Source organism: Hetaerina americana, unplaced genomic scaffold, assembly GCF_022747635.1.
Source record: "Hetaerina americana unplaced genomic scaffold, ioHetAmer1.1.p SCAF_7, whole genome shotgun sequence".
Taxonomy (NCBI): Eukaryota; Metazoa; Arthropoda; class Insecta; order Odonata; family Calopterygidae; genus Hetaerina; species Hetaerina americana.
In genome coordinates, this window is record NW_027287316.1 from 10702469 (window position 1) to 10716825 (window position 14357).

A 14357-nucleotide genomic window follows, 5' to 3' on the forward strand; every position below is an offset into this window, starting at 1 on the left:
GCCCGCCGATTGCGCTGCCCCCAGACGCCTTCCGGCCGAGGTGAACCGGCCACCATCTCGTACGTATTATGCAGCACGCGTCGCCCCTCGATCCTTTGACGCCTCCTCTCATTGGTGCGCATCGCGCGGGCTCGCCAAAGAAACAAGAGAAGCACGGCGTGCGTGGCCCCTTCCACCACCCACGCCTCCACGCTCCCCTCCCCCTCAATTGCCGCTCCCCCTCCTTTTAAAGGGACCCGCGTAGCACGGGAACGGACTTTCCTTGCGCCCCGACCGATCAGAACGACGTCCCGCGATGACCTCCAAGGGCATCCCAACGAGGATCGTACCCCGTGGGACTGCAGCCCGCTGAAGACAAGACGACGTCCCTTTGGCAAACACAAAAAATACTTAAGTTTGGACTCGTTGGGATCCTACATTAGTCCCACTCAGTGCGCGGTTCCCAAACGTGCCGTATTCATTTATTGCAAGACCATTATAGAACGACCGGAACCATAGGCATGTCTGCAGTCGCGTCGCTCCCGCTCGCCGGCGATCAGGCGTGAGTACCGCTCCCTGGGCATCAACCATTGCCGTTCGTGTGCGCGTGTGTACTTGTGAGAGAGACGTCCCCACCCTCGTCGTCAAGGGAACGCAATCTCTCTCTCTTGTTCTCCAAACGTCGTCCCATCGCATCCTCACCGCTCTCTTCGCCCGCCGCAGACCGCACCCGCCTCTGCCGAGGAAAGAGTTAAGACCGCACAAATTGGGACGAGGGGTTAGGCGCGCAACGCGCCCGTCTTGACGCGAAAGGTAAGTTAGATGACGGGAGCTGTCCGCAATGATATATCACGCCGTGCCATGCGGTACGATATTCATTTCATAATTCGAAACGCGTAAAGTTCTTCTTCTTGGGTTTTGAATCTCTTTTTTGAGATTCGTTGCTATGGAATTTTTCTATCGGTATATATCTCCGGCTAGTCTATTCACATCCACATAGGAGCAGTAAGCCACATATTTCATGATTTCATTCATATAGTTATTTTTTCGGTGTTCCTCTCCAGGTCACATTCGTAATGATCCCCACACTCATCCCATCTTCCCATTAAAGTTCTCCAAAGGGTTGGTTGTCCACCTTATCTTTCTCAGGATCTCCTTATTCATTGCCTCCTCCACCCACTTTTAATTGTCTTCTTACTCTTGACAATCTTCGATGACACCGAAACTCTGTTTTCCACGGTCTGGTTCAATGTACGTTATTCCGTGATTCACTGCCAAACAGCGGAATGCTCCACCCAATATCTTCAAAAGATTGTAAGTTATCAATCTCTAATTCTAAGTAAGTCTCAAAAGTTGTGCCAAACTTTGACTGGGTTTACCTTGTACTCATACTAAATAAGCGAATGGGCGGCTCGAGCCAAACAGTCATTGTGCCTCAACTAATGTACTTCTACTATCATATGTCCGGTAAAAACAATTAAATTTCAAAATAAACTCAGAATTGTTGGCACAATTTTGTGAACTGTTGAACAATATCATTCATATTTCCTTGCGCAAGGGTTCTGCATTCCATCAATGCAAGATTGCTCAGGAGAATTCGTCATTAAAGTAGACTCTTGTGTATTATGAGAAGAATCAACCCCAGCCGTACTCTTACAAATGGGCAAATGATATGGTGAGGGAAATTAGAGAGGAAATAACAAAAGTAAATAAATAATTCATTTTTGCATTCATTCATTCAATTTCATTTTTATTCACACGCATGCATTAAATGCTTCAGTTCTACGCTATCTGGCGGCTGCTTCTACATTATTTTGATCCAACTATAGTTATCCTGTAGCTGCTTTTCACAAAACGGGAGTTGACTAGAATAAAGCAAATTACCATGGTAAACAATTTTCCGTTAAACCGAGGCCCAAAATTTTTTCTTAAATCTTAAGGGAGTCCGAAAGGAATTGTTTGGTATATATAATCCCAAAGAAGTTTTATTGTCAATTGGTTAAATTGGCATAAATTTGACCCATATGTTATTATATTTTACCGACAACAAAATATTACGTAATGTATATATATATATATATATATATATATATATATATATACACATTTCTTCGATATGGAACGCTCTTTGGCGACGCACAAATATATAAAAACACGGATGTAAATTTTTAAAGCGTAGGAGCACAAAGAAAGGACACTCACATATGTAGTTTTGACGTTTCCACGGCACGGCCATCGTCATCAGGAGTCAAAATGGTTCTTTTTCTTTAAAATCGTGTGTATCTTCGAAATAAAATGCTCATTGGTGACGTAGAAATATATACACAAAAACACTGATAAACTGTAGATTTTTAAAAAGACATAGAAAGGACAATCACTCACATGTGTAGTTCAGACGTTTTGACGGCAAGGCCGTGTGATACCCTGTGTTCATGCTCTATATGTTTATAAATAGATATATATATATATATATATATATATATATATATATATATATATATATATATTATTATTGGGTAATCTACCGGTTAAGGTAGGTTTTTGTATGGACATAATTACTAATTAAATAATTTGTGACCCCTAGCAAAACAAAACATCCTACTCTACATCAGGTCCCTCTTCATCTCTGAGTACTTTCTTCTTCCTCCCTTCATCCCGTCCAACATCCCTATCCTGTTCCTTCCCTTTCATCGTTTGCCTAACATTCTCCCCTCAATTACAGTCTTCAACACTCCGCTGCCGGTCAATACCCCCTTCAGCCACTTTTCCTGCCTCCATAGGATTACTCCCAACAAACCCCTCTCTTCGCCCAACATACCAAGCACTTCCTCATTTGTTTTCTTCCCTGTCCATTTCACCTTCTCCATTCTTCTCCTCACCCACATTTCAAAAGCATCCAGTCTACGTCTATCCTCCTGCTTCAATGACCACGTTTCCGCGCCGTACATAGCCACGCTCCATATAAAAGTTTTAACGAGTCTTTTCTTAACATCCTTACTCAATGTCCCCGTCATTTACTCCCTCCTCCTTGTGAAAGCCTCTTTGCCTAGCGCAATTCTTCTCCTTACGTCCCTACTATTTTGACCGTGTTGGTCCAAAAACACTACCGAGATACGTAAACTATTCTACCTGCTCTAGTTTTTGCCCTCCTATTTTAATGTATAGGTATATATATATATATATATATATATATATATATATATATATATATATATATATATATATATGAACCATAAACACAGCAATCAACCCGAAGGTCGGTTTAGTAGGTGATGGTAGAGTTCACCCAGTACAGTACTAAGCCCTATACGGCGTATGTGCCGGTTATGGTTTCCCAGGAAGACCTGGTACCCGAAAAATCACATAGATTGGGTGGAGCTGCAGGTGCCCAGAGTCCTTGCCCGGGAATCGAACCCGGGACCCGCCGGTCGGCAGTCCATCGCTCTACCCACTGGACCACCGCAGTGGTATTTATAACTAACTACTAATTAAACTTCCCGAATGTCATTATTTACCAATGCACTATCTAATGTCTAATTACCCAGCATCCCCTACCACACGCCTTAGTGGCATCTAGGTGAGTAAGGTGAAGTTGGACATTTTTTTAGCCGTATCTTCATGGAGTATATCGGTTGCTTCTTGGTCGAGAAATCTTTCTAAACTCGAGTTTTTCGACCCTACCAGAAAATATTTCATCCCGCATTAAAAGCCGTTAGTAAAATTGGCACAAGTTACACTAAGCAGGATAATCAGTTACTAACAATAGCTCTTAGCACCAAAACTTAGACCTTACTTCTCGAATTAAACTTATGTAACATGGAGCGTATTCATTATTTATCCAAGTATGTTCTTGTTCAAGGATGCCCGCTTATTCTCTCGACTATATCTTACAAGTTATCCGCCCTCTCCGACACGGAGCGTGCCGATTTCTTCCTCATTCATCTCCGTTCATTTTCTTTCCAATTTCCTTTCATCCCTTCCCACCTCTTCCAATCACGCTCTGAAAATTCATGGTCAGATTTCGTGTCCTTCTTACGGACTTATCTATCTCCTCTCCGCCTTTGATTCGCGTCGTGGTTCTGCTCCAAGGGAAGAAGAGCCCCGCATCCGAGGCTAATTCTGGTGCAACCCGCCCGGCCATTAAGGAGCCAAGGGTGCCCTGAGACCTTCTCCTCCATCTAACTCCCCCCTCCCCCTAAGATATACGCCAACGAACAGCCTCTTCATCAGATAGCAGGAGCATCGAGAGCCACTGACGCACGCCTGACCCTCCTCCCCTCCCCCCTCCTCCCTCTCCCCTCCTCAATTGTCACCCTTGTCGCTCCTAAGCTTGCGCCATTTGACGATCTAAATAAATTAGGTCAATATTTTTTGTTTCGACCTGGTCGCCATGCATACATTTTATATGAAATTTGCATTTGATTCGCCTTTGCATTCGATATTGAGAGGGATGACAATTGTGGTCGAAATGGAAGATATTGTCGATATGGACAGTATTTAGGATATCGCTCGAGTTACCCGATTACTCAATATTACGCCAGCCTATGGAGATTAGGAAATGAATATCGCTGAAACCCTCGCATTGCCTCGCTGACTCACTGATCTCATCTTGAAATGAAATTATATCCCATCATACCCCTAATTTAACTGGGAGGTTCTCTATTCCATTCCTAACCCGTCGTCATTCACAGTTCAAATTTTTTCCTCAAAATCTTGTCTTTTGTGCACTTCCTTAATATTTCGCTTTAAAACAAACTCAAGTTTTCCGCGAATGAAAGCCTGGCATCCCAAAATCCAGCGGTTTGAACATCTGTCCCACTGCACTTCTGCACATTGTCTAATTTGAGTTTCCGACTTTTTTCTCAACCAAAGATGGAATGCATTTCATGATGGCATCTTTTCCAGCTCCTATTCTAGCCTCTTATCTCTCCAGAGTCGCAATCGCCCTCCTGTTATCGGGGATCGTAAATATGCCATTCCTTTGCACTTCTTGATTCGATTCCTCCGGTGGTGTGGATTCTTAACCTCGCACACTCAGCCCACCTTATATTATTACTCTGTCTTCCCTTCATTTCTCTTTGTTCTCCTTTCACAGTTCGCAATGCACTATAATTATTTCCTCAGAGTTATTACGAGTACACTGTGGAGTCCATTTCTTCGGGGTAAGTAATGCACGCCAAGAGCAGTCTTTAAAAGAAATTCATTTTACCTGGTTCATAAATGCTGATTTCACAGCCATTGGCAGGAGTTGCTAATGGGTAACATTATTTCAAGGGCTTGGTCTCATTCAAGTGCGGCAGAGTCATCGACACGGGTGGGAGAAGGGAGAAAAATACGATGACATTAACAACATTCCGCACCATGTTCTCCGTGATGAGTGTTCGTCATGCGGTGATGTTTAACTGGGAAGTTTTCATGCGTAAACTTAAGGTCTCACTTGGCCTCCGGGGGCACCGCGTGCCGTTCAAAATGGAGTGCGAGTTGAGATCGCCACAACTTCCCTTCGCCTTCTGTTGAGTCTCTAAGCAACACCACTTACCCTCAAAATTTCCTTCTCCACTGCATTCACCTCTGGTCCAGTACCCCCCACAGTCGACATAGGCTTAAGATAGGCTAGAGTTTCCTTTCTTGGTGAATCTTTCATTTCTAGTTTTATTCATTCTTGACCATCCAGTGCAGCCAAAATTCAAAGGGCATATTTGAGGATGCTCCTTCTTGACTGATGTTGACTTGTGTCTGTTTCGTAGTGACCAGAGACAGTTAAGTAAAGGGACTGTCCCAAATATAAGTAGAATATTATTTTGCAACCAATACAGATGGCCGGAGTGGGGTGATTGGTGGTGGGAAAGGTGATAGAGGTGATCTTGGTAAAGCAATGCAACCCACGTCAATTAACTGTGGGCATTTACAGTGTGCGGATTGCTGCTAGACTGGACCCCTGTTCGACGGTCACGAATTCAAGATTCCACTTTCCACAGGCTATGATAAACGATAAAATTGTGCATTAAGCTGGGGAAATTGGGTTTAAAGACCTTGACCATGATTAAGGATGCTTATGGAGATGGAGAAATGTCCCAAGTAATGGTTTTCTGCTTGCCCAGGATGTTCTGGAAGGGTAACGGGGAGGTTGACGTAGAGGAATGCCCATCAACAACACAGTGTGATGAAAACGTGCAAAAAGTGACGCACATGCTCAATTCTGATTGACCCCCAAGTATCAGGACGTCAGCAGAAGAAAGGTATACTCAGAAAACCTAAGTGTATTGCACTCTTACAGAAGATTTAGCCATGAAAAAGGTGTGCCAAGATGGTCACCAAAGGTGCTGTCAGAAGACAGCTTGTATGACAATCTTGCCTTGGACCTCTTGGATCACGGTGAAAGTGACCCGAATTATTCAGAATAGGTGTTGCCTGGTAACGAGACATGGGTCTTTGAGCACGACCTTGGTATTACTCCAATGAGTTCCATTTTGGACCCCTGATTATGCCAAAGAGGCCACGACGAGGTGCCTGAACGAGGGTCCTGCTGATGCCTTACAGGAAGCATACCATAACTGGCAGAGGCTCTGATATTGGTGTGTTGATATATAAAGGTGCTCTAATGAAGAATTTTAGCAATTTGTACTTTGATCTGATATACATTTTTTCCCCAGATTGCTTAATTTTGGGATAGAATTTGTCTAGGCAAAATAATCCTAGCTTTCCGCGCCGACCTACAGGAAGACCCAGAATAGCCAGTTTCAATCATTTATGAAACGCACGCATCCGAAGTCCCACGGTCTTCAGAGTCCACGATGGCATTCTCTTAAACGGTTCCTCTGATGTATCTACATCTCATATTCCCATCAAGTTTTCTGGATACAATTACGGTATTTCGTGACAATAGAGAGATAGAAATCATGGCTAATTTGAGGTTTGCGGTATGATTTTAAATTATTGTCTAGTGTTTAGAAAGAGGGTGATTTATCAAATATTAATGATAATATGTGCATACGGACATTGCCAGGTAGCGCACAAGTTATTATTTATTGAACTTAGAACAATAATAAAAGCGGTCATTTAAAAAAATCAATCATTCTCTACAATCATTAAAAAATCAAAATTAAACCACTTCATAAGTAATCGAAGAAAATACAAAGTAATACCAGACATGGCCCAGCCCAAAGCAATTTCACTCGTGGCTCCGTATTACATCCCAACCGAAATCACTAACCGTTAAAAATCACCCATTATCACAGTCCAACTTCTCACTCCGTCCAGATCGTATCCGCGCCAATATTGCACACAGAAATTACTAAGTTTATCACCCGGTCCTGTGCCCAGTCCTTGCTGCCTTACACCTATTCATAAAACTCGTAACATTTGATGGAAATGGCTCAAAAACTCTCCAGGTAGGTGGTTCCATTTCACAATACCTCTATTTAAAAATGAAAACTTTTTTTTGTTTTTTTATGCCCTTATTTTCATTTTAAAACAGTTGTTTTTCCCTTAAAATTTAGTATTTCTATTTCCTTCCTTAAACCTTCTCAAGCTTTGCCATTTTTTGCTACTCTATAAACATGGCATCTAACCTACTTATCGTTCTCATATTTTGCAAATACTCCTATTTCAGAAAACTCCTCTCAGAGAAATATTAGATCGAAAATTGTTTTCTTCAATTCGGCTCAAGAATCGATCATTGGGAAGCATTTCTAAAGCAGAAACACCATTTCGAATGGGATCCTCGTATAATTTATGACTATTCTAAATCATACAGTCGTGCCGATAAGATGGCCATCAATACGTGAGCATCAGCAAATTATTCATGGCCACCGAAGGAATAAGATCTGGAGGCAGATGTAGGTCATGTTCGAGAGAAAAGTACCCCGCGGAGAATGATCGTGGCTATAAGAGCGAGTCGTCCTTGGGGCGGGCTGGGAGGAAGCGGCGACCCCACTCAAGAGAGCGGACGAATAGATGGAGAGATAGAGATATAAACGTCTTTATTCGGGCGAAATTGAGACCATAAGGTCCCTTCTTCCATTTAACCCTATGTCAAGTGTATAACAACAACAATAATAATAGTAAGAACAGGAAATATAAAGCGATATAAAAAAGAAAAAAATGATAAAATCACATATGTATATTATATATTATTACATATTATATATATATATATATATATATATATATATATATATATATATAACAAAGGAATAAGCACAAGATGTAATTTTGCGGGAAAAACCTAGGGAGTTCAGACATGAAGATCCTAATAAAAACCCTCGCAAGCAAACACCCATAAAGAAGGGGTGTGTGAAAAACTTGCGTAAACCCTACTAGATAGTAAAATAATGAATAATAAACTAAAGTATAGTAAATAAATATATAACAGTGTGAGGTACAGTACAAAACATAAACAATACGATATAAAATGGAGTACAGTGCAATAAGTATATATGGATATATAATAACCGCCAATTTTTAATATCCTTAGTCAAAATGTTTCAGAGTACAGGCTGTTACATGAAAATATTTGCTGTAAATTACTGTGCCGCGTCGAGATATTAAGTAATAATAATCACTCCTGGTGCTGGCACTGTGCATGCTGTTGATGAGGACAAGTTTATCAGATAAGTATTGGGTACTAATTATTTGTGCTATGAAAGAGAAGTGAGAGTATATGCAGATTCCGTCTATTCTCAAGTTTTAGCCATTTAAATTTGCATTAACTTCAGAGACATGATCTCGCTTCTTGAGACCGCAGATTAATTGTACGCAGGCGTTTTGAGTTCGTTGTAGTTTAAAAGTTAGTTCGTGTAATAAGTCTTTGTAAACTGTATCGCAGTAGTAGAAGTGTGGTTGTACAGCAGCATAAGCCTGTATAAGAGCATCGATAATCTGCTTGCGAAATGAGAAAAAGAGAATGCTTTTAAGTTTTTTAGAGAGTGAAGAGAACAGTTGATGGTTTTGCAGATTTTATTTACCTGAATGGCCTATGTCAGAGTCTCGTTAAAAATAATCCCAATATCAGAAGCTGTTTTATGAAGGGGTATTGGAGAGTCCAGCATTTTACGTGACGGAAATTCAGTAACGTTGATTCGTGAGAGGAGCTTAGCATTGCCAATGATAAGTGTTTTTGGTTAGGATTAATTTTGAGGAAATTCTTGATGCTCCAAGTGAAGATTGAGTCTAGATCAGAGTTTATATTTGCAATGGCATCGGGGAGGTTTACGGTGTTAGAATGAAGATAAATTTGTATATTGTCAGCGTGTAGGTGATATTTGTAGCGATTAAGGTGGGAGGGTAGATCGTGAAGTCGTGATAGGGAGAAAAGTAGGGGTTCAAGCGTAGAACCTTTAAGTACGCCGCGAGCCACTTCCAATCACTCAGATGAGTATGAATTGGGGATAACGTTTTTGTAACGTGTGCTGAGGTAAGACTTGAGCCAAGATGTGGTGGAAGAAGAGAAATTCATGAGATGGAGTCTCGTTCATAATAAAGCTTTGGTGACCTAATCGAAAGCTTCACTGAAGTCAAGAAGGCCGTGGGCAGTAATTGGTCTTTTTTCGATTACCTGCAGATAATGATTATACATTTTAATACCAGCATAAAGGGGTACCCTTTGGATACAAAGAATTGGAATGCAGTATTGCATGCACCTTCTTTTTTTTCTCGTGGCATAACAATGGAAACTTAATTTATTTTAGAGAGATGCAAGTTTTATCGAACATACATACATGCATAATAAATGTAAAAACATGTTACAAGTAATATTTCAAGATTTATAAGATGAAGTCTTCATGGTTTACTTTTTGAAAATTTGGCCATCTATCTAATAACTCTTTTTTGCTATATGAATACTTTGTTAACACCCGTATCAGAGCCCCAGAAGATAATTCCCTAACACATTCGCGATTGGAAATGACCAAAGTAGGATGCTTTTAAAACTGCTTCATCTACAACATTTTCTAGGATTTTTAGGGCACAGGGAATTCTGGAAAGTTTACTGCATAAGTGCCTAATATGTTCATTTCAGTTTAAGCTTTCATCAATTATTAAACCCAAAAAAGTAGTACTACAAACTTTATTCAGAAGATTATCTTTGATAAAAGGATCCATTCCAGGGGTATCTTTCTTTAATTGTGTTTTGATTGTTTTTCTTGTAAGCTCATTTTTTTGTGGACCAGTCTGTAAAAACATATTTTAGTTAATATTGGTCGTAAAACTTAACACAAATTTTGTTGGATCTCGCCTTCGATAAGAAATTATTAGTTTCTCGAAATCTTAATTCACGCATCTTTAAGCTTTATTGATTATTCACATATTGAAATTAATTAAGGATCTGCTGAATAAACTGTTTCGAATTGATGTTAATTATTTATCTTGTTGATAAAGGAACGGGATTATTGTTTGCTAGTCAATCAATTATTATAAAATGTATTATTTACTGGCAATTTAATACACGTGAATATCGACTCTTTAATATTTAAACATTGAAGTTAGCCTTAATAAAAACCGATCCGGCCAACTGACGCTGACCTTAAAGTTTACTTTCTTAATTAATGTTTTTGAAGATATTTCCGGACGGGAGTGATGTGTTAATCTAAAATGCTTGCAAACAAATATTTGTTGCTGTTCATTGGGACGCCTCGTGCATCGTGCACCCCCTCCACCCCCCATGTCGGGGATGGCACCATCCGAAGTTCCCTAAGAGTGGACGGGTGGATGCCAAGCACGTCGTTGGGTGCCAGAATTTGACGCAGCGTTGGAGTTTTTTAACTTTTACTAAAAACTCGAAGAGTTCTACGCTGCGTCAGCGCCCTCGGGCAATGATTCAGCACTTATGAGGCGCCTGTTAGGCACGGAGCGATGGCGCTAATATACGATGGCCGGAGCAATATTTTCTCCAAATATTGCGCTGACATGTCTGAAAGATATACTGGGCAGCTGCTGTAGCTACGATCGCTTTACGACTCTCATGCCTAGAGATCAAACATAGGTGCGGAGGGGAACTAGATTTGTAAATAGTAGATGCTGCGATGAACTAGACTGAATGGCCGGAATGATTAGGTTGAGGACCACTTGAAGACCGAAGATTAAAATAAATAAGCTCAAACCTCCCTGAATATATCTCAAGAACATAGCTACAAACTTCATTGTATTGAGAAAGGGGGTACCATGAATATAAATTGTAAGAGAGAAGCAGTAATATTGATAGGTTGTTGAAAAAGTCATTTCCACCCCGAGCGGGTGAGAAAAAATACGAGGGTAAAGTGAAAAGTTCTCGGCCTGGCAATGGAAGTCTGCGATTTTCAGTTAAATAATGATTTTATTTTTCTACATAATTTACCTCGACTTCTACCTATTTGGTCCAGCGTTTCTCTAGCATCAGTATTCCTTCCTGGAAGTGAGAAGGCTGTGAAAATATCCATCTACGGCCCTGTCAGCTTCTTCATTGGACGTAAAGCGCTTCCCAGAAATAAATTTCTTCAAGTATGGAAACAGATGGAAGTCTGAGGGTGCTAAATCAGGAGAATAGTGGGCATGGCTGAGCAAATCCAACCCCAAATTCCGTAGTTTATACATCGACAACGCACCTTCGTGAGCAGGTAAGTTTTCCTGGTGAAAGATAATTTTTTCTTCTTCAAGCAAGGCTTCTTTTCGCAAATTTCGACATACAGTTGGTCAAGAAGGTTGGAGTTATATTCAACTGTAGTTGTTCTGACTTTTTCAAGGTATTTAATTTACCGGATCCCTTTCGCATCCCAAAACACAATGGCCATGACCTTTCCGGCACATGCGATTGACTTCGCTCTCTTTGGTGCTGAGCCCTTCCAACTACTGCTTCGACTGCTGCTTCGTTTCTGGCGTGTAGCGGTGGACCCATTTCTGGCCAGTGGTGGATCCATGGTGACAAATTGCCGCACAAAATTGGTCGGTTACCTTTTGAATCGGTCCCAACAATACTACGAAAATCGTTTGTGCATTTGCTCTTGACCGGCATTCAACAAATGTGGCACCCACCTTGCGCAGGTTTTTTTGGGCAAGTTGTTTTGTACCCTTTCTTCCGATGTATAATCGAATTCTCTCAGGGGATATTTATACTGGATAGCCGAAATTGTAGCAATTACTGTAGATACTCACAGTTTAGTGTCACTACTAGCAGTCGCACTTGCATGTGAGGAGTAAAAGTGAAAGCTTTCATGTCGCAGCATATGAAACGCCTACCTTTACTCCATGAACTTATATCTCATTATTTATGTTAATTTTTGATTACTTCCTAGTAACTTATTGATAACCTTTCGCACACATTTCCCACACGCATCAGAGGTGAATTTAAGGGAAACAATATAGAAATGAGATTAACAACTGAACCAATCCTTGAGCTAAGACTTATGTGCGTATTTCTCTCCGTATTTATTATTTGTAGAAATTCGCATTTTTTACCATTCAATGAAGGGATCTTCTTCAACGATGGCATGGTGCAGGATATGTCAAAGAAAGCATTCGGCATTGCTCAACTGAGCAGCTGAACTCTGAGCTATTTCTCTCCACTCAAGTTTTAACTCTTAGTTTGGCATCTTCCCAGGAGGTTTAGTCTGAAACCTTGTTCAGCAATTAACTTCATGAAACATTAACTTCATATACTATCGGTTATGCTTTCTACAGATCTACTTTACTCTACTATGGTATTGCCATCGTTGAGAAATAATGAGAAAGTATCCTGGAAAAGTTTATGTCACAGGAGGGACTTTAGAGGGATTTTAGAATATTTTCTTTGAAATCGAAAAGGTCTAAATCTTTCGTGAAGTATATACTTTTTGAAAATAATGTGTTGATGTGCAATAAATAGACATGGATCGTTTTTGTTGAGCTAGGAGGATTATTCAAACCATTATTCGCAAAGTTTAGCCTAACGATCTCATTGAAGTTTACTGAGTCAGAAAAAAATAAAAGGGTTTCTAGAAGCGGAAAGGTAACAAAATAAGTAATATTTCCAAATCGACATCAAAATTAAGTGAAGCAATCAACCATAAGTTAAAGTAGACCCATACGTAATTTTGAAATGAGCTTACTGGCTCATGTTGTTGTGGAAACCTTTCGATTTCTATGCATTCCATAAGATGAAATTCGTGCGATCAGTAGATCAAAGTTGGCAGAACGGATTTTTATGATCTAGGTGATAAATTAAAGAAGGCTTTTATGCGTGTAAGCGTTTGAGTCGTGTAATCGTGTTATCATTCCTCAAAGTTTTGATAATTGGCCGCCAAAGTTCAGTAATTGCCATACAAATTTGAGTTTTACCCCTTAAAATTAGCGGTTTTCAACATCAGGAATAATTACATCTTCATTTATCGTTTCGTAACAACTGAATGAAAAAAATAAATACTAATAAGACTTGTGCAAATATGTACATACGTATGTTCTTCAAATGTATAAATAAATGTTGTGCTCGTTTGAAATTAATGCATCCGAACTACCACCAGTAAGCATAAATATTTCCTGCTACTCTTTATGTAGAAATAATAAAAGTATTAATGCATTTATCGACCTCAAACCTGCACATGCGTGTTGAAGGGGAATGCTACTCCCACATGCCACCAGGAGTGCTTCTAAAGGTCATTTTATTTGTGGCCTACAAGCATGTGTGCATTAGTTTTCAGCCTACCCTCGTATCATCGGAGAAGACAACATAATTATTTTTCTTCTTGGACTTACACTTATACATCACATATAATTACATCAAGTTATTTCTTTTTTCTCTCGATTATGAATGCTTCAGATATCGAAACTGTCAAACTCCCTTCACTCTTGCTCTTTCCACAACTCTCAATAAAGTATTATTACAGCTCTACAGTGATAATATATGCAGAGGCTCCGTCTGATGTCTCTACAGGAGGTTAAATATCCTTCAGTTTGGTAGACTTTATGTTCACGCGAAATTACTTTTCCTCCTTTTATATATAAGGGCCGTTCAATCGAGATAGGTACAAGGAAGGTGGGAAAAATATAGAAGGGATTTTTTCCTAAATCCCATTTCAAATCAAATATATAAAGGCCGTCCTACAAAGTGTCTTTAGTCTAGAGTCACACGTCTCGTGGCTGAAGTCTTGGGAATGGTACGAATCCTGATATCGTTGATTGTTGATTGAAACTGATTGGCCTTAAACAGACCTCATCTTTAGTTCTTCGGCTCAAAAGATAAAATATCACTCTGCCTAGACTCAAGACTTGGGATTGAGAACGACCTTAAGGATTAATCTGGGACAAACCACCAAGTTAACATCCAATACTGAGCATCCTGATTTCAGTAACTGAACTTAAGCATCGTGTGAAACGGTCCATAAAAGTTCAAGAAGAATTTCTCCATAATTGTGCTCTCTCCAATCAACGTA

The 14357-nt window shown here is 40.2% G+C and overlaps 1 protein-coding gene across 1 annotated transcript in view; it reads left to right on the forward strand.

Annotated features, from left to right (window-relative positions):
• Window positions 1–273: 273 nt before the first annotated feature.
• Window positions 274–14357, forward strand: part of LOC139696747 (sodium-coupled monocarboxylate transporter 1-like) — a 56928-nt gene continuing 42844 nt past the window's right edge. The window contains exon 1 of the mRNA XM_071595586.1: window positions 274–792. The gene's annotated coding sequence lies outside the window, so the exon portion shown is untranslated. The remainder of the gene's footprint in view (window positions 793–14357) is intronic.